This window comes from Argentina anserina, chromosome 5 (genome assembly GCF_933775445.1).
Source record: "Argentina anserina chromosome 5, drPotAnse1.1, whole genome shotgun sequence".
In the NCBI taxonomy this organism is placed as follows: Eukaryota; Viridiplantae; Streptophyta; class Magnoliopsida; order Rosales; family Rosaceae; genus Argentina; species Argentina anserina.
In genome coordinates this window covers 18,813,391-18,840,343 of record NC_065876.1, presented here as the reverse complement: position 1 = coordinate 18,840,343, position 26,953 = coordinate 18,813,391, and the positions used below count along the sequence as shown (strand labels likewise).

Genomic DNA, 26,953 nt, shown 5'->3' with positions numbered 1-26,953 from the left:
CGAGTTTCTATTGAATTTTAGCGTTTTGCAAGTATGGGTTTGTGTTTCTTTCAAACTGAGTATCTTTCTATCGTTTGCGTATCTTTACTATTCCAATTTGTATATCTTTTCAATTCTCGTTTGAGTATCTTTCTGAGCCAATGAAGGAGCTATCAATGAGTGTTTGCATTTTCTTCTCCCTTATCTCTTTTTAATTTTCGTTGCTTGTGGGGTGGGGGGTATACATTATTCGTTGTATTCTATTTTTTGATGCCTAAGTGTTTTGATTTTGTTGCTTTGATTTACCATTTTTAGTCGATTTTTATGTTTTATTTTTTTTTTGTTATGTTGTTTCAATTTTTAATTTTGTTTTGAGTTTAGGTATGGTTTTAACTGTCTAGGATGAATTGATCTTTGAATGATTAGTTGATAGATGTTCACAAATTTGAAATGAACTTAATTGCTCTTTGGTGGTTAATCGATGTGTAGAAATTGTACGAACATGTAATAGATGAAGATTTTGAAACTTAGGTGCAGAACGAGCATGTTTCTTACTTGTTTGAATTCATGTAACCCTATGTGAGTTTCGAGCCATATATGTGATTTTCTTTGGAGAGTGATATTCTATTGTTTCTTGGCTATTTAACCTCATTATATCTATTTTGATTAATTTATATGCTATAGAATTGCAATGAACTAAAGAATGCTAGAACTTACTGTGTGAAACTTTCGAAACTTTTGTCATAATATACTATGATTTTCAAAAGGATTGTTGGATGTTCTTAAGATTTTCACCACTTTAAGCCAAAAAGCCATATCTCTATTTTGAGCCTTGCTTGGGACACCTTAGCGTTAACCCCTTTGAGCCTACGTTATGCCTTTTCTTTCATCACCAACATGTTAATATCCTTGCTTAGTATAGTATATCTCTACCTTGTATTTGAGGCGCATATCCGTTCCTTGGTATTGATATGGAGTGATGATGTGATTCATGTGTGGGGTTATGCTATTGTATGTAAGTATGCCGTGCGAAAGAAGAAGGAAAAAATTAAATACGTAAAAAAGGACAAATGACAAACGAAAAAAATGAGAGAATGATGATGAAAGAAGTCACGGCATAGCTATGTGTGATGTAAATTTAGAGATGTGATATATTTCTTGAAGGTTAATAATGTTATACTTTAGCCTTTGTTAGTCTTCACAATGTTTAAAGTGAAGAATGAGTCCAACATGATGATACTTGGCCTTGTTTTATGATATATGGCGACATAAAGTGGATGTTTTTGCTCTGCTAAGTCTTGAGGATAACCTTTGTGATTCCTTTATCCTGAAAAACAATATCCTTGCCGAGCCTAAGCCAACCTTTTTATAAAGATCCTCATGGTTCTTAAAATGAGGAGCTCTTGATCTGTGGAGTTTGTTTCATGAGTAAGCATATGGTTTGGGCTAATTTGTTGATACGAGAAAAAAGTGTGACGTTCTTAATGTATAAATGCCCTATTCTTGTTCTTTGTTACGTCCTATTTTGAGTCTTAGAGTTATTTTGTTAGAATAAGTGTCTAGGTAGAGCTTATATCGAATATGAGTGAATTAATAATGAAATCGTGTTAAGTGTTAAGAAACCTTATTGAGCTATGATTCCTTACTCAACTAGGATTCTACTTTCCTATTTTCATTCTTTCTTATTGTAATAACCCGAAATTCATTATTAATTTCTTGTAGTTTCATGGAGATTAATGAAATGATATTTTGGTTATATCAATATTCTACGACTTTTAATTAGGCTTCATTCGAAGTAGAAATCAGTTCGAGAACCATTAAGTCGTTTTACGATTAATTCATTCGACTCAAGAGTCGACTTGTGATCCGTCACTCGTTTCCGAAAACTTCCTTCATGAAAGTCGTAGAGCTCGTCAAAACAAGTTCGTAGATATGTGACATGTTTTAATCAGAAGTCAAGGAGTGAGAATTTATTTACGGAAGATAGTTGTTGTAAGGGTATTTTGGAGAGAGAGATTGGAAACAAATATCTACATCTGTTCCTCCTATCTTCATCTCATTCACTCCACCGAGCCCTCTTACTAATTTCTTTTTCTTCCTATCTTCTTCCTTCTTCTACAATCTTATTTTTCTCTGATCACACCATTCAGCCATCAACCAGTCACTATCGACCACCCTAGAGCCACGCCAACCTCACCTCCCTTTCAACTCAGAAAATTTGTCACTCTGGTCCCTGTTCAGGGAGTTGCCATGATCAGCAAGTTCGGTAGCCTTAGACAGCGACACTGTGAGCTGCTATGCCACCAGTAGGGTGATTTTTGGGAGGGTTCTGACGTTTCTCAAGCTTCGGTGAGGAGTAGTGCAACAAATCATACCACAGCAGCAGTAGTTTCAGCTGTGGAGGTTTCAGAAACCATTCTAGAAGTCTTCTGTGACCTTGGCAATCATCTTTGGGTAAGGAACTGTTTTTCTTACTGCTTAAGGTAGTGGAGTTTTGTGTAGGAAGTTTCTTTTTGTAAGTTAAGAAGTTTGATTGTGTTTTGAGTAGGAAAGGGCAGTGTGTGTGGTTGTGTAAGGTTGGGAGGCCTGCAAGTGGTGTGGTGGTGGCGAGAGTAGCTAGTTGTTGGTGTTTGGCCAGTTGGGTTGTCACTGTGTTGGATTGAGAAGTGGAAGTGGCTGTTTTGTTTGTTTTCATTATTGGAGTCTAGGCTTTTAAGTTTATCATGTTTGGACATTTTGGGGTGTAAGGAGCTGAGTTAGATATGTGTTTGGAAGTTTTAATTTAGTTTTGTGATTGGTTTGGTTATGGTTGGACAGTGAGGCAATGAGGTTTCAGTTTGTTACGATTGATGGGTTAGGCCAAAAGGGTGGCCTTAGTAAATTAGAAGCTTGTCTTTTTGGGCTACTTTCCTTACTAAGTGATTTTTGTTGTCACTTTGGTGCTTGAAGAGGAATCGAGTTTTCATACTCGGTGAATTGGAAGTTGGAGCAAGCATAAAGGTGAGTAAACCTCACATTTGTCTAGTTACCCTTGACAGTAACTAGACGTGTGAACTTACATTTTATATATTTTTACTTACTTTGTGATTGAAATATAAATGTGTATATATTTGATGATTTATATATGTGTATCTAAATGGTAATAGGATATGCATATATTTATCACTAAGTATATAAAGCTACTATATTTGTGAAATATATTGTGTATTTTTAGTTGGTTTTCATTGAATGGTGGAGGATGGGACCTAAGGGGAATAAAATGTACCTCTTAGTAAATTGGAGGATTTTGGATGGAATATTCATATAGTCGAAGTGCTTATATGTTGTGTGGCCGGAAGAGAATAAAATTTACCTTTCAGCATTATTGAGTTATATTGTTGTTATGTGGTTACCGAAATGGAAGAAAATATACCTTCCCATATGATGATTTGTGTGTCGTTGACCGGAAGGGAAAAAAATGTACCTTCTGGTATTATTGATGTTATTGTTGTGGTGTTGTGGGGTAGGGTGGGTGAGCCGTTTAAACAGTTGATGCCAAAAAGGCGACAGTGTGTTATTTTGATTGTTACGTGATAGAACGTCTTGTTAGAACGTCTATAAAATACCCTGAAAAACATCATCGTTAGTATAGAATAAGCAGGGATCGTTCAGTCCGGGGAATCAAAAGGGCATCAACACTTATCATGTTATTGGGGGATTTGATTTGGATTCTAAAACTACAACTTAAAATAAATCTTAAATTACTTATATACAATTGATCAACCACTCATCACATAACCAAAACACGAATTCTACGCAAGAAACATGTATGACACACATAGAACAACATATAGGCAGGGAATTATTTCGATTCTTTCTAAGTCCATTTCAATTCCAATTCTAATTAGAGTCCGAAGCGGTTCATCTAATCGTTAAGACTTCATAATTATTTAGAATCAACGAAGCGTTCAATTCTAAACATATGCTAAAAAGAGTCTAACTTCACGAAGCGTATTAGTTAAACACAAAAAAGCACATAAACACATTAAGTCGAATTGGAGACATATAAACATGCATAGCGTCACTCATCATGTTTAAACATGCAAATTCCTAGAACTATCACAGCCCTATATAAGTAGCAATAATTGAGACACGAAGCGCATAACTTGATCAAATACTATTTTGGTGAATGAAATCGCAACCCAAGAAGAGCCATGGCCGTGGCTTCCTCAAGCATTGATTTAGATGCACAAGTTCAAGGAATAAATCGAAATAAAACCTAAAAACAATTCGGAAACCTACTGCCCTAAGTCATTATACACGGCAAACATACAAATCTCATGAGTTCATACAATCAAAACATAAAACCAAAGAAGTCTGAATTTATGTTCTTCATATATAAAACTGAAAATCAGATCCAAGAATTCATACAATGAAATCGAAAATTGCAGAAAACCTAAATAAAAATTACAAGCCATGGATGAATCACACATTAGAAACCTTGAAGGATGGAGCAAGATGAATTCGGTGGTGGAAGAGACAAGAGGATGAAGCACGGCTTGTTGGTGATAGATGAAGGTTTTTTGGCTTGAATTTTCTGGATGGATTTGGGCAGCAATTCGGCTTTGTTTGTGAGAGAATGGAGATCGTGAATTGTGAGGGAGGCCATGCCTTTTATAGAAGGAGGAGAGGAGGGGCTGCTAGGGTTTTTGATGGGCTGATCCTCTATTTCTTTCTTTTTTCTTTTTTTTTCCTTCTTTTCTTCTTCTTTCCTTTTAATTGCTGGATGAACATTCCCTCCTTTGAGGCTGCATACTTCTTCCTTTTCATCTTATTCAGAAACTAAATTACTTCTTTCCTTTTTTTCCTTTTGTTTCCTTCTTCTCCTCTTTTTTCCATAATTTCCAAGTCATTATCTCACATTTAATTCTGAAAATAAGGAAAGGAAATAATAAATATAAATCACATATGTTACAGAAATATCGAATAATAAAAAATCCTAACCAAACTAGGAAAGACAAGGAATACTACTCTATAGTACTCTCGACAATTTCTGCATTTTACTCCCGTTTTAGCACCAAATGGGAACGAACGTCACTAAAGACTCCTAACTCGACTAAATGATTCTATACTACAATAATAAGGACTAAGTAAAGTACGAATGGAGGTAAAAACAAATTAAGAACGTCGCACAAAGTGCTCATATCATTACGCTAACTTGGTGATAGGCAGTGTCGGAACCATACCTTGGCTGGGTTGGGAAGATTAATCTAGAGCTCTAGTTTGTTCTTGTGATGCATGGGAGCAAGTGCTGACCGACTCATAATTATTATTGTGGAGAACCATTCATGGGAGCAAAATGCTGACCGACTCATGAATGACTCTATTGTTGTGTGCATAATCTGTGATGACGCTAGCATTATTGTTGTGATGACAGTAATTGAGTGTGTTAATGATCATATTGTGGTCATTATTGTGGAAATGTGGTGATTATGATAATATCTGAGAAGTTGTCATAGATGCATGTCTGTTGAGTATTTCTTTTCATTTACTCATACCAGCGGTGAAGCTGACCAGGTTGTGTTTACATCCCGATGTACCAATCATTGGTGCAGAGGGTAGTGTTGAAGGTACTTCTTAGTAGTTGTTACAGGAGGGGTGCATTGCTTGACAGCCGAGAGTTGTTTTTGATTGAGATTCCTTTTTAGTTCTGATGAGGTGTTTGTGACAGATTTTGAATTGTACATCTTTACAACGTGTAATTATGTTTATGTATTATAGTTTGTAAACCAAGTTATGGTTAAACTTGGTTGAGATATTCAGCTACTGTAATGTAATTTTAATTATTGAAGTTAATTTAGAGTGATAACATCCTTTAATTCAAAATTTTATTATTCTGAATTTAGGGTTGTTACACCTATTCCTTAGTTGTCGATTTCTTTTCAAGAAAGACAAATCATGTATGGACAAGCAGTAGTGGAGTCGTGGTGCATTCCTAGTTGGACAAGGAGATCACGTCGGAGTTGGATAAGGAGAGAAGAGAGGCCGGCCAAGCATTTCCTAGTTCAAGATGGAGAGTTGTCGTGCAGCCCTTGTTTGTCTCCCATTTGGATTTGGTTTCCTACATCAAGTTGGTTTTGGAGTTCAAGAATCAAAGAAGATTTCAGCTTCCCAAACTAACTCTATCTCCTTAATGGGACGACATGAAGGCTATTTTGACTCCTATATATAGAGGTACGATCTCATTGTTCAAGCGTCATTAATCCTTGCACCAAGTACTAGCCAAAGCTCTGCCCAAACACAGTTTTTCCACCAAGAACCTAGCACTGATGCTATGAGTTTGAAGATCTCTGAGACAAAATGTTGAAGGCATTATAGTGTTTTGTATGAGTAGTGTCGTTAGTTTTAGTTGTATTGATTTTTGTTTTGTGTTTTGATTTTCCTTTATAGTTTTTTTAAGGGACTAGTAAAGTCTAAGTGTGGGGTTGTTGATAGGAGGATAGAGTATGACGTTCTTAATTTATATATGTCCTACTCTTGTTCATTGTTACTCCTTATTTAGTATGTTTTAGGTTCATATTTGTCATTTGTATGTTTAGGTAGAGTTATACCGATTATGATAGTTTTGAACATGAAATTGTGCTAAGTGCTGGAAATCTTATTGAGTATGATTCCTTACTCGACTAGGATTCTACTTTCCTATTTTCATTCTTCATATTCCTTATATGTCGATTTATTTTCATGAAACACAAATCCTCTATGGACAAAGACTAGAGAGCCGTGATACATTCCTAGTTGGACAAGGAGATCATGTCCGAGTTGGATAAGGAGAGAAGAGAGGCTAGCCTAGCATTTCCTAGTTCAAGATAAAGAGTTCCCGTGCAGCCCTTGGTTGTCTCCCATTTAGATTTGGTTTCCTACATCAAATTGGATTTGGAGTTCAAGAATCAAAGTCTATATCAAAAAAATTCTCAACATCCCAATCTGATTCTACTTCATGAAAGGCACGACAAGGCTGTGTTTTATTTTCCTATATATAGAGGTTCGGCCTCATTGTGAAATCATCATCAACCTTGTGCCAAGTACTAGAAAAAGCTCTACCGAATTTCATACTCTCCAATCTAGAGAATCCCAAAGCCGATTTCTCCATCCTTTCATCACCATATCCATACGTGGTCATCCATTCCTCTAGAAGGCTTGTTTTCTCCTTTGTGACACCAAGTAGGACATCATAAAGTGTAACCGTGATCCTTCTAGATTTGATTTCGTGTTTTAGTATGTTCTTAGATGATTATGTACTTGGTTTTGTTAATTTATTTCGACTTTGTCTATGAAGTTGTTTATTGATTTCAAGTTATATGAAGATGACGATTTTATGTTTTTGTTTTATGATTTCTGGTTTTCTGCCGAACTTGTTCTTGAATGATTTTGATATGTATGTGCTATGAGCATGTTACCATTTTCTATGAGGTTTCGAAATTGCATGATTGTTGATTAAGTAGGTGACATGCTTAATGAATTGAATATGCGTGGTTTTGGATTTGCATGTTACGATAGGTATGTTAGATGTCAATGAATGTCTAGTAGCTATAGTTGAATGTCTATGCATGATCCAACCTTAGTTGTTCTTCACTTGTTTCGACATGCCCCTTAGGAAAAATGAACTCTGAATTTTGTTGGCCTTATATGATTTGTTTTGGTGATGTATTGTGTGTTGATCGATCGATCACATGTATATATTGGGTTTAGGTTTACTTCTTGTTTTTATACAATCCGACCCTTTTATATCAAAAATCTCATAAACTCTTTCTGAATTCGTTGTTAATTGTTTGTGATTCTTTGCCCTATTAGATCCCCGGTTGGCGAATGATACCCTCTTGTTTTATACTACGAACGATACTTACATGGTTAATATTGATGTCGATTAATCACACCGATCAAACTCACATTAGAAAGCAACACAGAAATATACTTGAACGAGAAATTAAAAGATACTTAAATATGAATTGAAAAGATACTCACGGTAGAATAATACTCATTATTGAAAGATACAGTTGCTCACAATGGAAAGACACTCAGAAATCAAACGAGACTCACATCAGAAAGCAACACCGAAAGATACCCAAATGAGAAATTAAAAGATACTCAAATATGATTTGAAAAGATACCACCTATTGAAAGAAACATTGGTCCACACTCGAAAGACACTTATAAATTAAAAGGAACTCGCATCAGAAAGCAACACAGAGAGATATTCAAACGAGAAATGAAAAGATACTCAAATAGGATTTGAAAAGATATTCACGCTAGAAAGATACTCATTATAGAAAGAAACACTCGCCCACACTAGAAATACACTCAAAATCAAAAGGAAATCGCATCAGAAAGCAACACAGAAAGATACTCAAACGAGAAATGAAAAGATACTGAAACAAAATTTGAAAAGATACTCACGCTAGAAAGATACTCACTAGTTAAAGAAACACCCGCCCACACTGGATAGACACGCAAAATCAAACGAGAATCAAAAGATACTCAAATAGGATTTGAAAAGATACTCACAATAGAAAGATACGCACTATTGAAAGAAACACATGCCCACACAGGAATTACACTCAGAATTCAAAAGACACTCTCACCAGAAAGCAACTGAGAAAGATACTCACATTAAATTTTAAAATACACTCACTATTCAAAGAATCACTCGCCCACACTGGAAAGACACTCAGAAATCAAAAGGAACTCGCATCATAGAGCAACATAGAAAGATACTCAAAAAAGAAATGAAAAGATACCCAAATAGAATTTGAAAAGATACTCACGATAAAAGGAACCGCATTGGTAAAAGAAACATACGCCCACACAGGAAATACACTCAGAATTCAAAAGACATTCGCTCCGGCAAACAACATTGAAAGCTATTCACATTAGAATTGATAAGACACTCACTATTGAAAAAAACATTCGCCCACAATGGAAAGACACAAAGAAATCAAAAGGAACTCGCATCAGAAAGCAACAGAGAGAGATATTCAAATGAGAAATGAAAAGATACTCAAATAAGGTTTGAAAAGATGCTCATTCTATAAATATACGCACTATTGAAAGAAACACACGCCCACATTGGAAATATATTCAGAATTCCAAAGACATTCTCACCAGCAAGCACTATTGAAAGAAACACAAGCCCACACTGGAATTACACTTGCAATTCAAAAGACACGCCCACCAGAAAGCATCACAGAAAGATACTCACATTAGAATTGAAATGATACTCACTATTGAAGGAAACACTAGCGTACACACTAGAAAGACAATCAGAAATGTCAGTGTCTTTTTTGCTAGGATATATGGTTTAATGTCATAAACATGTTGTGATCAAGCACTGACATTATGAGGGCGCACTCACCTTTGATCTTGGCTTTACAAGTTTAAACTAAAGAGATGTCGAGTCAAGTATAATACAACAAGTACATGTATATGCATATCATACGTAAATATGGAGGGTTTCATCTCCTAAGACTTAACGTCGCTCATACAGACGAAACATGTCTTCTCATGACTTTGACTGATTCATGGGATACATGTAAGCATTAATTTATGGTTTGCCCTTAGTCAATCGATGAATAACATCATCAATAATGGTCATCACTTTCAAGATCATTTCATTCTTAAGTTTGTATTAGTGATATACCTCTAGTTCATCAAGAGTCCATCATATTTTATCTTAATATCCCTACCCCAATCAAATTAACGCGCTCTGTGGTCTAGAGGAACTTGAACTGGGTAAAAACCAATCAATTTGACATCTTTGTCTACATCTCTTACCTTAGTCCCAACAGAGGTAATATGTGACCACAAGCTACAAGTTAAGTTGTTTTGGAAACCACCTAATTGAAAAGGTAATGGAATGCAACAACATCCATTATGAGAGCAAATTTTCTCATACTTGATACAGTAAGACAAATATATACCTCAATGTCTTAGTATAAGCATTAATTTCACCACATGAGATCACCATGGAAGCTAAGACTCTAAACTCTAAAGCATAGTGAATCAACTGAGTCAATTATTCGATAAATTTTAGGCCAAATTACTAGCAGATACCTAAAAGTTTCAAATTGAACTATTTTACCGGCTCAGATTTCATTAAAGCAACAAAGATTCACGAAGAAGTTATGAACTTCCAGATTATGTAAGACCCAAATTCATAATCAAACTGAACAGCTAATACCCTGAGAATACATAAAACTAGAATACATAAAGAAAATAAAAGAGTGAATAATGAGGGAGAATGAATACCCATTTCTTCATCAAAGGAGAAGCGACGGTGGCCTTTTGGCTTTTCCCTTGAACTTTCCTTTCTCATATTGTATTCAGGAGGTAAGAGAGAATAGAGATTGATGAGCCGAATAAGAGGAACAACGAGGAAGGATGAAGGAGGAATGAGGGGATCAAGGAACTAGGGAAAGAGGCTTTAGATTACCGTTTGCAGGGTCCTCGACTGCCAGAGTTCCATGACCTTGCCAGGAAGGAGGAAGAGTATCAAGTTGAATATCACTAACCCAGAAACAAGAAGACTCCAATCTCTACTAATGTCATGTCTAAATTGACTTAAAACAAATCGGCATATTAATAGTTAAATCTGCTTGCCAGATCCAAAATCAAACAACTCACAGCTCAATCCCAAAATTTACATATTCAATATCAAAAACCCTAGATTTCACAATTGAAATCAAGCTGAAGAGAAGGGAACATGAGAATTTTACCAGAATCGGAAGAAATGGAGGGAACCCATCATCGCCGTCTTTGAGCTCCGTCGCAGCCAACGTCGCCATGGGTCAGGAGAAGGTAGCTCACCACTTGGGTCAGAGGTGGAGGTTGCAAACACAGTCGAAGGGATCAAGAAAGTTAATTTAGGTGGGTTTAAGGGTTCGATTGAGTGGAGAGAACTATAAGAGGGAAATAGAATTTTAAGAGTAAGAGAGAACTGAAACAGAAATGTTCACAGTGGAGCCAAACAAAATTGTTTGTCCCGCCCATATTAGCCTCTGAAAACTTAGATAACATATCTCTATTATGTTGTACGAAGGTTTTCAAAATTTTAATTAATATTATTGAGTCAACACATAATGGTTATATGTTGTATCATGTTTCACACCTATCTAAAAATTTCAGAAATCTTAGAAATTTTCAAAAAGCTTGAATTGTCCAAATTTAGAGACAGCATATATTCACTTATATGTTGTCTGAAGGGGTTGAGAAAAGTTTAGACAACATATATGAATTATATGTTGTCTAAAGGTGTCATATGAAGTTGATGACATTTTGAATGTGGTTTATATGAATTTGGAAGTTGTTGTTAGCATACATTATAGGCATTAATGTGATTATATTAGCATGATCAAGAGGAACATCAAAACTATTACAACATTCTGGATTCATATATGTTGTTACACATTAATTCAGACGGCACATATATGTCATTCTATATGGTGTTACACAACATATTCTAAATGTTTGTGTTATTATTAGTCTATTCAGACAGCATAACTATTATGGAACTCTCATACAAAATATTTAGATAGCACTCTTCTGGTATCTAATAATAAATGAGATGACATTCTAATGCAATGTATTTGTCCTTCACACAGGTGACACATCTAATAAGCTATATTCTTCATATTTACGGGAGACTTTGAAATGACTCAGAGAGCAGATTTTGAAAAATACAATATTGTGTGATAGCCTTCAGACATAGATGGCACTTGGGCTTTGAATCAAACAGCAGTTCTGCAATCTCGTCTAAAGGGTTTACTGGCCTAGTGCAAGGACCTATCTCTTTGTTTAAACTGGATCCTACGGCTTTCCTAGCGATGATAGGAGCACAAAGTATGACCTTCTTAATGTATATATGTCATATTCTTATGCTTTGTTACTTCTTATTTAGTTGTTTTCGGTTCATAATTATGATTTGTATGTTTTAGTAGAGCTATGCCGATTTTGGATGAATTGATGATGAAATTGTGCTAAGTGTTAGAAATCCTTATTGAGCTAGGATTCCTTACTCGACTAGGACTCTACTTTCCTATTTTCATTATTTCCTATTCCTTAATCGTCGATTTCTTTTCAGGAAAGACAAATTCTATTTGGAAAAGGAATAGTGATGCTGTGATGCATTCCTAGTGAGACAAGGAAATCATATTCGAGTTGACGGAGGAGAAGACGAGGCCGGCCTAAGACAAATTCTTGTTCTTGTTCTTGATTAAATTTTGGTGTGTTCTTATATTGCATGTGGGATTAAGACAAGTAGTTGATGTTGCATATGTTAATCATTCAAAGCAAGTAACGATTTTTGATACAAGTAGTGGATTAATTGTTCTTTGTTATTTCACCGATTTTGATCCTAAGTTTGGCATTGGATAGGTGCTTGAAACATGTTGATTTCTCTATGTGATATGTAATTGCATGATGAATGAGTATGTTAGATTTCGTAGCAAGACAAGTAGTGAGCTCGAATGTATCCATGTATTAGGAACCAAGTAGGAACTTGATGCATGATCAAACTTAAGATGAACCTTGATACCTACGGCATGAACATGACTGAGAATAGATTTCGATGGCTTTATTCTTAGATAATTTGTTTGGTGATTGCATATGTGTTGGTTGGATGATCACATGTATATATTAGTTTATGTTTTATTTTTTTGTTTTTGATCCAAAACTTATATCTCAAACTCTTTTCTATCTTTATGAATTCGTTGTTAAATGTTTGTGATTCTATGCCCGGTTGGATCCCCGGTTTGTGAACGATACCCTCTTGGTTTATACTACTAACGATGCTTACAGGGTTAAACATTGATGTCGAGTAATCAAGTTTATCAAATGGCGTCGTTGCCAGGGATCCATAGAGATGGATCCCTAACTTTTAATTTCGAATTCATTGTTTATATTGTACATTTTTATATTCTTATCTTGTTTCGTTGTACATATAGTAAATATATCTTAGGTTGTTGTTTTGGTGCTTGAGTGAATGATTGTTGTAGGTTGTAAATCGAACGGAATAGGTAAAGTCCCTTTTGTTAATATTAGCCTTAACCCTTCATGCTAGCTCTCGGGTTTGCATGAGGTCGATGGCGGCTTTTATTAACACTTGGAGATTTGTCTAACACCCAAGATTAAGTCCAGCTGAGTAAGGGGCACGCTCTCTTATTACCTTGGTGCATGGGATCAAAATTGGATCTCAGAGAACTACAAACTCACATACATCTCGGTGATGGAGTCTATAGGGAGTTCACTCTCTGTAGTTCAACAAATGAATCATATCATGTTCACTATCTCAGAGAACTACAGACTGACATACAACATGGCCTTCTGAAACAAAGACTTTATCTTGTGTCTAGGCATCCATACTTAGGCCGCACGTCCACCTCGATTTACAACTTAGAATCAATCGATCATTCAATCATTGAAACGGAAAAAGAACTTGTGAATTGTATGAACTTTTGTAAAACATAAAGGACTAACTGTTTGTAAACTTGACAATATAGTCGCCGTGCCTCTTCCATAAATATGCCATTTATATGACTAAGAAAGGGCACGATTTCATGACTTCATTGTGTATTCTTCAATGCTAACTCTTTAACTTTCGTGTCACAGGAACTATGCATATCCAAAATATCTAAGAGACCACAAGAGCTCAAAGATCAAATTCAAGCACTTAGAGATTTAAACAACTCTTTCACGAGTGCACCCTTGGATTTCAAATCATGTCCAAGCAATTCAATCTTAAACTCTTCACCTAGATCAGAAGAAGAGGAGGATCTTTCCTTCCCCTTCATTTTCAATTCAGAGCTAGACACAATTGGGGACCGTGATATAATTCCGGTTGGTGCTCCAATGGCACTCAAGAATGCGTTCATCCCCACCACCCCTGAATCACCTTCATGCATTACTTTCACTCCACCTAATGAAGCCAACTTCTCCATTCCAATTCAATTGCTTGGCCAGTTGCCTAAGTCCTCTGGTTCCTCAATGGAAGACCCTAATGTTCACCTTAGGTTGTTCTTGGACATTTGCAAGCTCTAATCGATTCATCATCTGTCTCAAGAAGGCTTGAGGTTGCTTTTGTTTCCATTCACCCTTAATGATGATGCTATGCGTTGGTTGTACTCTCTGCCTGCGGGAATCATCACCACATGGGATGAAATGACTAAGAGGTTGTTGAAGTAATTCTTCCCAGCTTAACTCATGAAAAGACTTAGGAGGCAAATTCAGAACTTCACTCAAAAGGATGGTGATTCACTCTATGAGGTATGGGAGGAATTTCAGGAACTACAAAGGAAGTGCCCTCACCATGGTATTTCGTTGGATTACTTGGTGCAATTCTTCTATGAAGGACTTGACACCACCAATAAGAGCATGGTGGATTTGACATGTGGCTGCACATTCATGAACAAGACCGGTCAAGAAGCTTACACCTTGATTGATGACTTGGCCGACAACAATCGCCAATTTAGTTCCAAGGAGAAGAGAGGAAGCAAGAGTCGTGGGGTGTATGTTGTTGATGCAAGAAATCATATGGCTACTTTCGAAAGGAAGCTTGACGTTCTAGTCCAGGCATTCAATGGCTCGAGCATCAACACTCAAGCGTGTGGCATTTGTTCTATCAAATATCACACAACGGATAATTGTCCAAATTGTGCAATGACTGAAGAGGAGTCCAAACGGATAATTGTCCAAATGGGGCAACAAAGGCCTAGGTATGACCCTTACTCCAACACATACAATCCTGGACTTAGAGATCATCCCAATTTTAGTTGGAACAACTGTAACAACCCCAAAATTTCAAGCATAAAAACTCAAAATTTCAAAGTCGTGAAACACCAAAACAATCTCAATGAATCGAAATCATTTTAAATGCCATAGCGGATCACTACTGAGTTCTCAATACAACTCAGACAAACCAATTATTACAAACCAAATTTATAATTCAATATTACATAAAACTGGAAATGTAATAATCCTCACAATCTCTCACAAAACCCACAAATAAATCCTCACAAGTTCTCACAAAAATCACGATTGAAACCTTACCACAAGTAGGATAATGAACAACTTCGAGTCTTCGGAGTCCTCCCTCAATTTCCACTAATCAACACCTGCGGAATTATCCCCTACACCATCGAATTGGTGCACCGGGATTGTAAACACAAATCCGGTAAACTTATAGCTCGTATGAGTAAAATGAGAATATAACTCGCATATCAATATATACGAAAATCCAAAAATCAACAAATATAAATGCACTCATGAGTCAATGGACGGCCCATCTGGTTGTTCCAAAAATATATGAAATGAAAGTGCTCATGAGAAATCGGGCAACCCTTCTGGTTACCCAAATACATTTATAATACGGGTACTAATGAACACTGGTACACATCTGTTACCCCTCACGTAGTACACCACCGATATTGGGCAACCTCCTGCTACCCAACATCCAAAAATATGAGTACTCATGAGCCGATAACCCATCTGTTACCTCACATGCAGTACTCTGGCAGACAGACTAGAGCTCTAACTGTATCGTAACTTTCGTCCAGCCAAAGGCTAGGGTCCGACATGCCAAACACGTCCGAAGACGAAATGTTTTAACAAACTCCATGTTAAAACAACGTACAATAATCACACCTCATATTGTACAACTTAAATCACGTGCTAGGTATATAAATCTCGTCATCAAAATGACATCATCACGATAAAATCATAACAGTATATTATATAGCAAACTATATATATATGTACCTATTTACCATTTAAACAATATATATATAATCCGCTATATTATATACATGTCATATTTCATAACACGTCCGAAGACAAAACATTTTAACAAACACCATGTTAAAACCACGTACAATAATCACACCTCATATTGTACAAATTAAATCACATGCTCGGTATATAAATCTCGTCATCAAAATGACATATTCACAATGAATTCATAACAGTATATAATATAGCAAACTATATATATATGTACTTATTTACCATTTATACAAATATATATATATATTCCACTATATCATATACATGTCGTATTTCAATATTTAAAACTCTTGCAAAATCTTGAATCTCCGCAAGGGTAGATTCGTAAATAGGTGAGATTTTACTCACCTTATCAACTCGAGCGTAATTTCCACAATTTCCAAAGATAATTCATTTCCTTGATTTATCAATCACCTTGAAAAGATAAGAAAAGAATTTAGAAACGTTTCGTAAACCTTAAATGCTGAAAGAATAATAATAAGTTATTGTTCAGCAATTTCTGGTTTTCCGCAATTTCTGGTTTTCCGCAATTACTGTTCACATATTTACTGTTCACGTATTTATGTACAAATACACATCAATTACGTATCTATGTACGTACAAATACTATTCAAATGTAAATACTGTCTCAGTAAAAAAATTACTAAATTACCCTTCTGAAATTACTTTTTACATTTTCTGAAAGTAATTTACATTTATATTTACCGTACATAAATCGCATTTTTACATTTACCGTCGTACAAATAAATTTACAATTTACTGTTTGAATTTACTGAATTTACTGTTCACGCGCCACTCACTGTAGTAGCGCGTAGGGCACACGCGCCAAGCCTAGGGCCGGTGTGTAGCACGCCACCTGCCGCGCCAAAACCCTTCTCCTTTCCTCCCCTCTCCTCCCTACGACCTCACGCCGCCTCCTACCCCCTCCACGCACCCACACGCGCCGCCTAGGGCGGCAGTACCCTCTCCTTCCTCCTTCCTCTCCAATCTCCACAATCTCAACTCAAAATCATCCAAAAATTCACACCAAGCATCACAACAATCACAATATACAAACCCTCACCTCAATCGAAGCTTTGAACCGCCGATTTGTCGTCGGAGTGAGATGAGTCACCGATCGTGTCGATTCCTCGAGGAGGTGTCGTCACGTCCCCTCCCTCGATCGTAGGTGTTGCAGGGGTTGAGGAGTGATGGAGGCGCACCTGCGCTGCACCCTAGCTTCGTCGGAGAAGAGGTTGAACAACGGCGATTCTTAGCAGGGGACGGGGGTGCGTCGACGTGACGAACGGCGACGAGGGAGAGCACGATCTTCTCAGGGTTTGACGAGGAGGGCCTTGCGAGTATTTTGAGAGGGGCGGTGCGTGACACGGACAACGGGTCAGCGAGATCGCCGGCGAAATTTCTGAGGGAGGGGAGAAAATCGGGGAGAGGGCGAGAGAGAAGAGAGAGAAAGTGGAGGGATGCGCGGGGTGAGGGTTTCCAGAAATGGAAACCCTAGCTCAACCACTTATCTATTTATACCAGTTTCTAAAATCGGAAACAACTTCTCTCATTAATAACTTTTACATATAACGTCCGATTAGAACGCGTCACTTATCTACAAACTGATATCGGCGAGCTCTTCAACTTTCGAGAATGAAGTTTTCGCAACCGAGCGACAGAATAAAATTCGATATATACGTTCGGAAACGTAACGTTTTTCTAATTAAATGTTCCGAGAACGTTTCCGTTTTCGTTTCGTAAAGTCGAAAACAATCAAATTCATTTTAATTGAATTTCACAACTTCATAGAATTCAAATCAAAACCAATTACTGTTTAAAAAAAATAGGGTTATTACAATCTACCCCCTTAAAAGAATTTCGTCCCGAAATTCAAGCAACTGTGGATATCTGGTCATCATGTCCGACTCTAGCTCCTAAGATGCATTACCCTCATCATGGTGACTCCACAATACCTTGACTAGCGCTACTTCTTTCCTCCGAAGCTTCTTTGTGGATCTATCCAGAATACGAACCAGCTCAACAACAAATGTGGCATTTTCCTTCACTTCAATGGTGCTATGATCGATCACATGTGACTCATCCGGTACATACTTCCTCAACATGGAAATGTGGAAGACGTTATGAACGCCTGACATGCTAGTAGGCAAGGCTAGTCAATATGCTAGTTCGCCCACCTTCTCAAGTATCTCAAAAGGCCCAACGTACCTCGGAGCCAACTTTCCCTTCTTGCCAAATCTCACTACAGCCCTCATAGGTGAAATTTTCAAGAACACATGATCACTGGTCTCAAATTCCATCTGTCTCCTCTTTAAGTCCGCATAGCTCTTCTGTCTACTATGAGCGGTCCGGATTCTATCTTGAATGATCGAGATCTTCTCCGTGGTTTCCTGAACCACCTATGGACCCATCAATGCCTCATCACCAACTTCGGCCCAACAGATCGGTGATCGACATCGTAGCCATGCCAATGCTAGAATGGTAGCTGTTGTTGTAGGCAAACTCAATCAATCTCAAATGATCTTCCCATCTACCCTTGAAATCCAGCACGCATGCTCTCAACATGTCTTCCATCACCTGATTCACCATTTCCGTCTGTCCATCCATCTAAGGGTGAAAAACTGTACTCATATCCAAGGTAGTGCCCATCGCCTTTTGCAAACCACCCCAGAACTTCGAAGTGAAACGTGCATCTTGATCAGAAACAATAGAAACTGGAGCTTCATGAAGTCTCACTACCTCATCCACATATAGTTTCCCTAGCACGTCCACTGAGTACTTCATCGACTCTGGAAGAAAATGAGCCGACTTCGTCAACCGATCGACAATCACCCATATAGCATCGTGACCCTTCTTCGATCTAGGCAATCCAATCACAAAATCCATAGATATCTGCTCCCACTTCCAAAGAGGAATATTCAGTGGTTTCAACATGCCAGCTGGTTGTTGATGTTCTGCTTTTACTTGCTGACACGTAAGGCACTTCGATACAAACTCCGCTACATCTTCCTTCATACCGTTCCACCAGAATTGCCTGCATAGGTCCTTGTACATCTTGGTGTTCCCTGGATGAACGGTATAACGTGATCGATGTGCTGTACGAAGGACCTCCTCCTTGAGATCATCACAATCTGGGACACACAATCTTGCCCCAAACCTCAACCCTCCACCGGGTCCAACTCTCCACTCGGAAGGGCACTCATCAAGCGTATCCACTACAAGATCTGCCAACTTAGCTTCTGAAAATCTATCTCTCGCCTGACCTTGTATGATCCTCGTGATCAATGTGGGTTGCACCGTGACGCTACCAAGAAATACCCTTGGTTCTCCTCCCGATGGTACCAAATCAAACTCTGATGCAGTTTCGAGCACGAATCATTCCTGGACCATAAGTGAAGCCACCACACCTCTCGGTTTCCTGCTCAAAGCATCGGCCACCACATTTGCCTTTCCCGGGTGGTACTCCAATGTGAAGTCATAATCCTTGAGGAGTTCCATCCATCTCCTCTGCCTCATATTCAGCTCCTTCTATGAGAACAAGTACTTCAAACTCTTATGATTTGAAAAGAGTTGAAACTTCTCACCATACAAGTAATGTCTCCAAATCTTCAGGGCAAACACAACTACCGCAAGCTCTAAGTCGTGTGTGGGGTAATTCTTCTCATGAATCTTCAACTGTCTAGAGCCATATGCAACAACTCCTCCATGCTGCATCAACACACAACCCAACCCTTGAAGCGAAGCATCACTGTAAATGACATAACCGCCCCCACTTGAAGGAATCGTCAACACTGGAGTTGTGGTCAACCTGGTCTTTAGTTTGTTGAATGCTTCCACACATGCTTCTGTCCACACAAACGGAGCATGTTTCTTGGTCAATTTGGTCAATGAAGATGCAATACTAGAAAACCCCTCGATAAATCTCATGTAGTAACCTGCCAAACCGAGGAAACTACGAATCTCTGTAGGGTTCTTTCGACGACTCCAATTCTTTACTGCCTCTACCTTTGACGGGTCCACTAGTACTCCATCTTTTGAGACAACATGACCAAGGAACTTGACCTATTCTTTCCAGAACTCACACTTCTCTAGTTTGCCATACAATCTTGCCTCTTTCAAGGTCTGCAACACTGTTCTCAGATACACCACGTGTTCCTCTTGAGTCTTGGAGTATATCAGAATGTCATCCACAAACAGTACCACAAACTCATCCAAGTACGGGCTAAATACTTGGTTCATCAAATTCATAAAGACAGCTGGTGTATTCGTTAGACCAAATGACATGACAACAAACTCATAATGTCCATACCGGGTCCTGAAGGCTGTCTTCGATATATCTTCTTCCTTCACCCTGAGCTGATGATAACTGGATCACAAATCAATCTTAGAGAACACCGTAGCACCTTTAAGCTGATCGAACAAGTCATCAATCCTAGGTAAGGGGTACCTATTCTTGATGGTCACCTTGTTCAGTTCCCTGTAGTCCACACACAACCGCAGAGAACCATCTTTCTTTTTCACGAACAAAACTGGTGCTCCACATGGTGAAACACTAGGTCTAATAAACCCTTGAACCAATAGCTCATCGATCTGCACCTTCAACTCCTTAAGTTCGTTTTGCCCCATCCTATATGGCGCCTTTAACACAGGTGCCGTACCAGGTACTACATCAATGCAGAAATCAACTACTCTTCGAGGAGATAGCCCTGGTATCTCTTGGAACACCTCACTAAACTCAGATACTACCACAATATCTACAATAGTTACTTTTTGATCCACCGACTCCACATGTGCCAAAACCCCTGATCTCATGGCATTATCTGACTTGAGGCAACGATAACGAAACACTGGCTCCCCGGGTCTATGAAAGGACACCACCATGTCAAAACAATCAATCACCGCATGCTGCGGTCTCAACCAATCAATCCCCAAGATCACATCATAGGTGTGGTCCGGAATCACAATCAACGAAGCAGAGAACTCTCTACTCCCAATCACAATCAGACAAGCCTTGCAGATTGTCTCTAACTCAAGGGACACTCCAAGGGGTGAAGTGACACATAAAGCGTTCCCAAGAGGTGTAGGAATCAATCCTAGCATCTCTACTACCGAACTAGCAATAAATGAATGCGATGCAACCGTATCAAACAGTACTCTAGCAAGGTAGTCAAAAAGTGATAATGTACCTTCCACCCCTGAGTCTCGCTGACCTACTGCGAACAGTCTAGCTTGGCCCGTTGGTAGCTGTCTCTGCGGCCGTTCCTGTCTACCCTGAAGAGGTCGGGTACAATCTCTAGCTATGTGTCCCACTTGCCCGCACTAGTAGCAGCCTGCTCTCTTCGGTTTCGGACATGCTGTGGCGTAATGTCCCATTTCGTTGCAGCCAAAACACCTCACCGATGCCAATGGTCTAACTGGTGCAGCCCTGATAGATAGAGGTGTTGCCCTTGCCGGAATTTGGTAGTGGGGTCTTGGCCTCTTCCATGACCTACCCGTCAGCCCTGAGTGCTCGCTGCGTGTACAATTGCCTTGCCTTTTCCCTTTGCATCTCTACTTCCCACATCTCCTGCTCGAGTACTATTTGCCTGTTCCAAGATCATGGCACTCTCAAATATCAACTCCTTAGTAGACAGACAAAGAACTGATATCATGGTCTTGTACTCCTGTTTCAGCCCTCGTAGATACTTATGTGCTAAGGAGGTCGCACCCATAGGCTTGACATACCGGTACAGATGTGAAAAACGAGCATCATACTCTCTAACTGTCATGTCTCCCTGTACCAGCGCAAAAAACTCAAGCTCTAAGTTCTCCTGTACTGAGGCTGGAAAATACTTCTCTCGGAAAAGGGTAGTGAAACCTCCCCATGTGAATGCAGACACATCCACTGTCTGTCTCATGCTCTTCCACCAGTCTAGAGCATCATCTTTTAGAAAGAATGTAGCTATCTTTATCTTCTCAATCTCTGTGCACTCTATCATCTCAAAATAAGTCTACATACCCTCGATCCAATGGTCAGCTACCATATGATCTAGTCCTCCATGAAAGGTCGACGCTGACAGTGCACTGATATCCTTGATCAGCTTCAACACTCGACCATCATCTCTAACCGCAGTAGCAGGCTCAACCTGTTCTTCCTGTGGAGCAGCCTCCTCATAAGGGTTCTCCACGTTGCGGACTCGGCCTGCGGTCCTACCTTGACCTCGGCCTCTCGCCCGTCCTCGGCCCTTATCCGAGTTCATCACCTTCAAACAATGAAACACTTAGTCAATACTTGTGAAGTCGCGAATTCAAACAAAACAGATTCAATGGATATCAACATAAAATTTCAGAATAAGATGAATCATCGAAGTATCATCACGATACTCCCTAGAGGACTAACCATAAGGTATGGCTCCTAACACACTCTCGCGTACCCGACGACATATCAATACCGAGGAGCATGTGATGGGTGCCCGCTGCAGTTGGATCATCGCTCCCGAATGATATTGATAATCGCCAAATACGCATTTAGGCTCTGATACCAACTGTAATGACCCCAAAATTTCAAGCATAAAAACTCAAAATTTCAAAGTCGTGAAACACCAAAACAATCTCAATGAATCGAAATCATTTTAAATAACACAGCGAGTCATTATTGAATTCTCAATACAACTCAGACAAACTAATTATTACAAACCAAATTTATAATTCAATATTACATAAAACTGGAAATGTAATAATCCTCACAATCTCTCACAAAACCCACAAATAAATCCTCACAAGTTCTCACACAAATCCACAATTGAAACCTCACCACAAGCAGGATAATGAACAACTTCGAGTCGTCGGAGTCGTCCCTCAATTTCCACTAATCAATACCTGCGGAATTATCCCCTACACCATCGAATTGGTGCACCGGGATTGTAAACACAAACCCGGTAAGCTTATAGCTCGTATGAGTAAATTGAGAATATAACTCGCATATCAATATATACGAAAATCCAGAAATGAACAAATATAAATGCACTCATGAGTCAATGGACGGCCCATCTGGTTGTTCCAAAAATATATGAAATGAAAGTGCTCATGAGAAATCGGGCAACCCTTCTGGTTACCCAAATACATTTATAATACGGGTACTAATGAACACTGGTACACATCTGTTACCCCTCACGTAGTACACCGCCGATATTGGGCAACCTCCTGCTACCCAACATCAAAAATATGAGTACTCATGAGCCAATAACGCATCTGTTACCTCACATGCAGTACTCCGGCAGACAGACTAGAGCTCTAACTGTATCGTAACTTTCGCCCAGCCAAAGGCTAGGTTCCGACATGCCAAACACGTCCGAAGACGAAATTTTTTAACAAACTCCATGTTAAAACAACGTACAATAATCACACCTCATATTGTACAACTTAAATCATGTGCTAGGTATATAAATCTCGTCATCAAAATGACATCATCACGATAAAATCATAACAGTATATTATATAGCAAACTATATATATATGTACCTATTTACCAGTTAAACAATATATATATAATCCGCTATATCATATACATGTCATATTTCATAACACGTCCGAAGACAAAACATTTTAACAAACACATGTTAAAACCACGTACAATAATCACACCTCATATTGTACAAATTAAATCACATGCTCGGTATATAAATCTCGTCATCAAAATGACATATTCACAATGAATTCATAACAGTATATAATATAGCAAACTATATATATATATATATGTACTTATTTACCATTTATACAAATATATATATATTCCACTATATCACATACATGTCGTATTTCAATATTTAAAACACTTGCAAAATCTTGAATCTCCGCAAGGGTAGATTCGTAAATATGGGAGATTTTACTCACCTTATCAACTCGAGCGTAATTTCCACAATTTCCAAAGATAATTCATTTCCTTGATTTATCAATCACCTTGAAAAGATAAGAAAATAATTTAGAAACGTTTCGTAAACCTTAAATGCTGAAACAGTAATAATAAGTTATTGTTCAGCAATTTCTGGTTTTCCGTATTTACGATTCATGTATTTCTGTACAAATACACATCAATTACGTATCTCTGTACGTGTACATACTGTTTACGTATTTCTGTACGTACGAATACTATTCAAATGTAAATACTGTATCAGTAAATAAAAATTACTGAATTACCCTTCTGAAATTACTTTTTACATTTACTGAAAGTAATTTACATTTACATTTACCGTACGTAAAATAAAATTTACATTTACCGTACGTAAATCGCATTTTTACATTCACCGTCGTAAAAATAAATTTACAATTTACTGTTTGAATTTACTGTTCACGCGCCGCCGCATTATAGGAGCACAAAGTATGACGTTCTTAATGGTTATATGCCATATTCTTATGTTTTGTTACTTCTTATTTAGTTGTTTTATGTTCATATTTGTCATTTGTATGTTCTAGGTAGAGCTATGTCGAATATTGAATGAATTGATGATGAAATTGTGCTAAGTGTTAGAACTCCTTATTGAGCTAGGATTCCTTACTCGACTAGGATTCTACTTTCCTATTTTCATTCTTTCCTATTCCTTAATCGTCGATTTATTTTCAGGAAAGACGAATCATATTTGGAAAGGAAGAAGAGATGTCGAGATGCATTACTAGTGAGACAAGAAAATCATGTTCGAGTTGAAGAAGGAGAAGAGGAGGCCGGCCTAGGTACCCCTAGTTGGACCAAGAGATGATGCAGTGCAGCCCTTAAGTGATCTCCATATTGGACTTGGTTTCCTATATCAAGTTGGATATGGAGTACATGAATCAAATCCATAACAAAGAGGATTTCAGTTTCCCAATTGGATTCTACTTCCTTATAGGACGGCAAGATGGCTTCCTAGACTCCTACATATAGAGGCTCGGCCTCTCCATTCAGATCATCATCAACCTTGCACACAAACACAAGCCTAGCTTTGCCGAATTAATCCCTCACCCTTCCAAGAAATCCCAAAACCGATTCTATCATTCCCCCACCAATCTATAGCCTTCAAGCACGCTTGTGAAGAAGGTTTCATCCCATAGAAGTCACGGCCACACTTGTGGATTGCTTGATTTATAAAGTGTAACCATGATTCACTCTTGTTTCAATTCGGTTTTGGTTTTGTTCTTGTTCTTGGATGAGCATGCGATTTGTGTAATGTAATCTTGTTTCAATTTTGTCTATGAGATAGCTACTTGATTCAATTTATATAAAGGATTCGAAATTATGTTTTGGTTTTATGAAGTTTCTGTTTTGGTTTCTGCCGTGTACTATGTATGATCAATTTCGATTTCTAAGTGTTATGATTATGCTTGTGCATGATATTTAGGTTGTTGGATTAAAGACTTATGCTAAGAACATGTTTACTCTTTTATATGTGAATTTCGAATTGTATGGTTGTTGGTTAAGTAGGTGACATACTTGATGAATTCAATGTGCATGCCTTTGGAATTACATGATGAAGATGAACATGTTATATTTCGATTATGGCTGCTTGGTATTAATCGAATGTGTAAAGTGTCTATGTGTTTAGGTTACTGCTTAGAACCCTAATTGCATGATCCATCCTTAGTTGTTCAATATATGGTCTCGGCATGATTCTTAAGATGGGTATAGAACTTGTTTCGATTTCTTTTATGTGAGTTGTTTTGGTGATTGTTTATGTGTTGGTTGGTTGATCACATGTACATATTAGTTTAGGTTTTATTTACTGTTTTTATGTCTCAATCCAAATTTATATCAAACCATTTATATCTTTATGAATTCGTGTTAAGTATTGTGATCCTAAGCCCTGGCTAGATCCCCGGTTTGTGAACGATACACTCTTGCTTTATACTACTAATGATGTGTTCAGGGTTAAATATTGATGTCGAGTAATCGAGCACTCATCAAATGGCGCCGTTGCCGGGGATCCATAAGAGATGGATCCCTAACTTTTAATGTCGAATTCATTATTTATATTGTACATTTGTATATTCTGATCTTGTTTCGTTGTACATATATAGTAATATATCTTAGGTTGTTGTTTTGATGCTTGAGTGAATGATTGTTGTAGGTTGTAAATCGAACAGAATAGGTAAAGTCCATTTTGTTAATATTAGCCTTAACCCTTCATGCTAGCTCTCGAGTTTGCATGAGGTCGAGGGCGGCTTTTATTAACACTTGGAGATTTGTCTAACACACGAGGTTAAGTCTAGCTGAGTAAGGGGCACACTCTCTTATTACTCTGGTGCATGGGACCAAAATTGGATCTCAGAGAACTACTGACTGACATACATCTCGGTGATGGAGTCGATAGGGAGTTCGCTCTCCGTAGTCAACAAATTAGTCCTACCATGTTCACTATCTCTGATTGAGCTACAAGGTCTTCTGAAACAAAGACTTGATCTTGTGTCTAGGCATCCATACTTAGGCCGCACGTCCACCTTGGTTTACAACTTAGAATCAATCGATCGTTCAATCATTGAAATGTCAAAAAGAACTTGTGAATTGTATGAACTATTGTAAACCGTAAAGAACTAACTCTTTGTAAACTTGACAATAGTTGCCGTGTCCTTCCCCATAAGTGTCCGTGTGTATGACTAACGGAAGGCACGAATTATATGTGTTCATTGTGTCTTCTTCAATGCTAACTCTTTAACTTTCGTATAACAGGTACTATGCATGTCCGAGATATCTAAGAGAACACAAGAGCTCAAGGATTGAATTCAAGCACTTCGAGATTTAAACAACTATTTCACAAGTGGATCTTTAGATTTCGAAACATCTCCAAGCAATTCATTCTTAAACTCTTCACCTAGATCAGATAGAAGAGGAGGATCTTTCCTTCCCCTTCATCTTCAATTCAGACTTAGACACAATTGCGGACCGTGACATAATTCATGTTGGTGCTCCAATGGCACTCAAGAATGCGTTCATTCCCACCACCCCTGAATCACCTTCATGCATTTCTTTCACTCCACCTAATGAAGCTAACTTCTCCATTCCGGTTCAATTGCTTGGGCAACTGCCTAAGTACTCTGGTTCTTCAATGGAAGACCCTAATGTTCACCTTAGGGAGTTCTTGGACATTTGCAAGCTCCAATCGATTCATCATCTTTCTCAAGAAGGCTTGAGGTTGCTTTTGTTTCCATTTACCCTTAA

At 38.1% G+C, this 26,953-nt stretch overlaps 1 long non-coding RNA gene, 1 other non-coding gene and 1 pseudogene across 2 annotated transcripts; 1 reads left to right on the top strand and 2 right to left on the bottom strand.

The window, feature by feature from the left end:
• Nucleotides 1-26,953, top strand: part of LOC126795673 (uncharacterized) — a 68,177-nt pseudogene that overhangs the window by 35,485 nt on the left and 5,739 nt on the right.
• LOC126793980 (uncharacterized) lies at nucleotides 4,578-10,857 on the bottom strand. The gene is made up of 3 exons (XR_007672105.1): nucleotides 10,728-10,857; nucleotides 10,261-10,480; nucleotides 4,578-4,887 (listed from the first exon to the last, which is right to left on the bottom strand). It is a non-coding gene; the product is annotated as an uncharacterized LOC126793980 (long non-coding RNA).
• On the bottom strand, nucleotides 14,215-14,321 carry LOC126796542 (small nucleolar RNA R71). The gene has a single exon (XR_007672385.1). It is a non-coding gene; the product is annotated as a small nucleolar RNA R71 (small nucleolar RNA).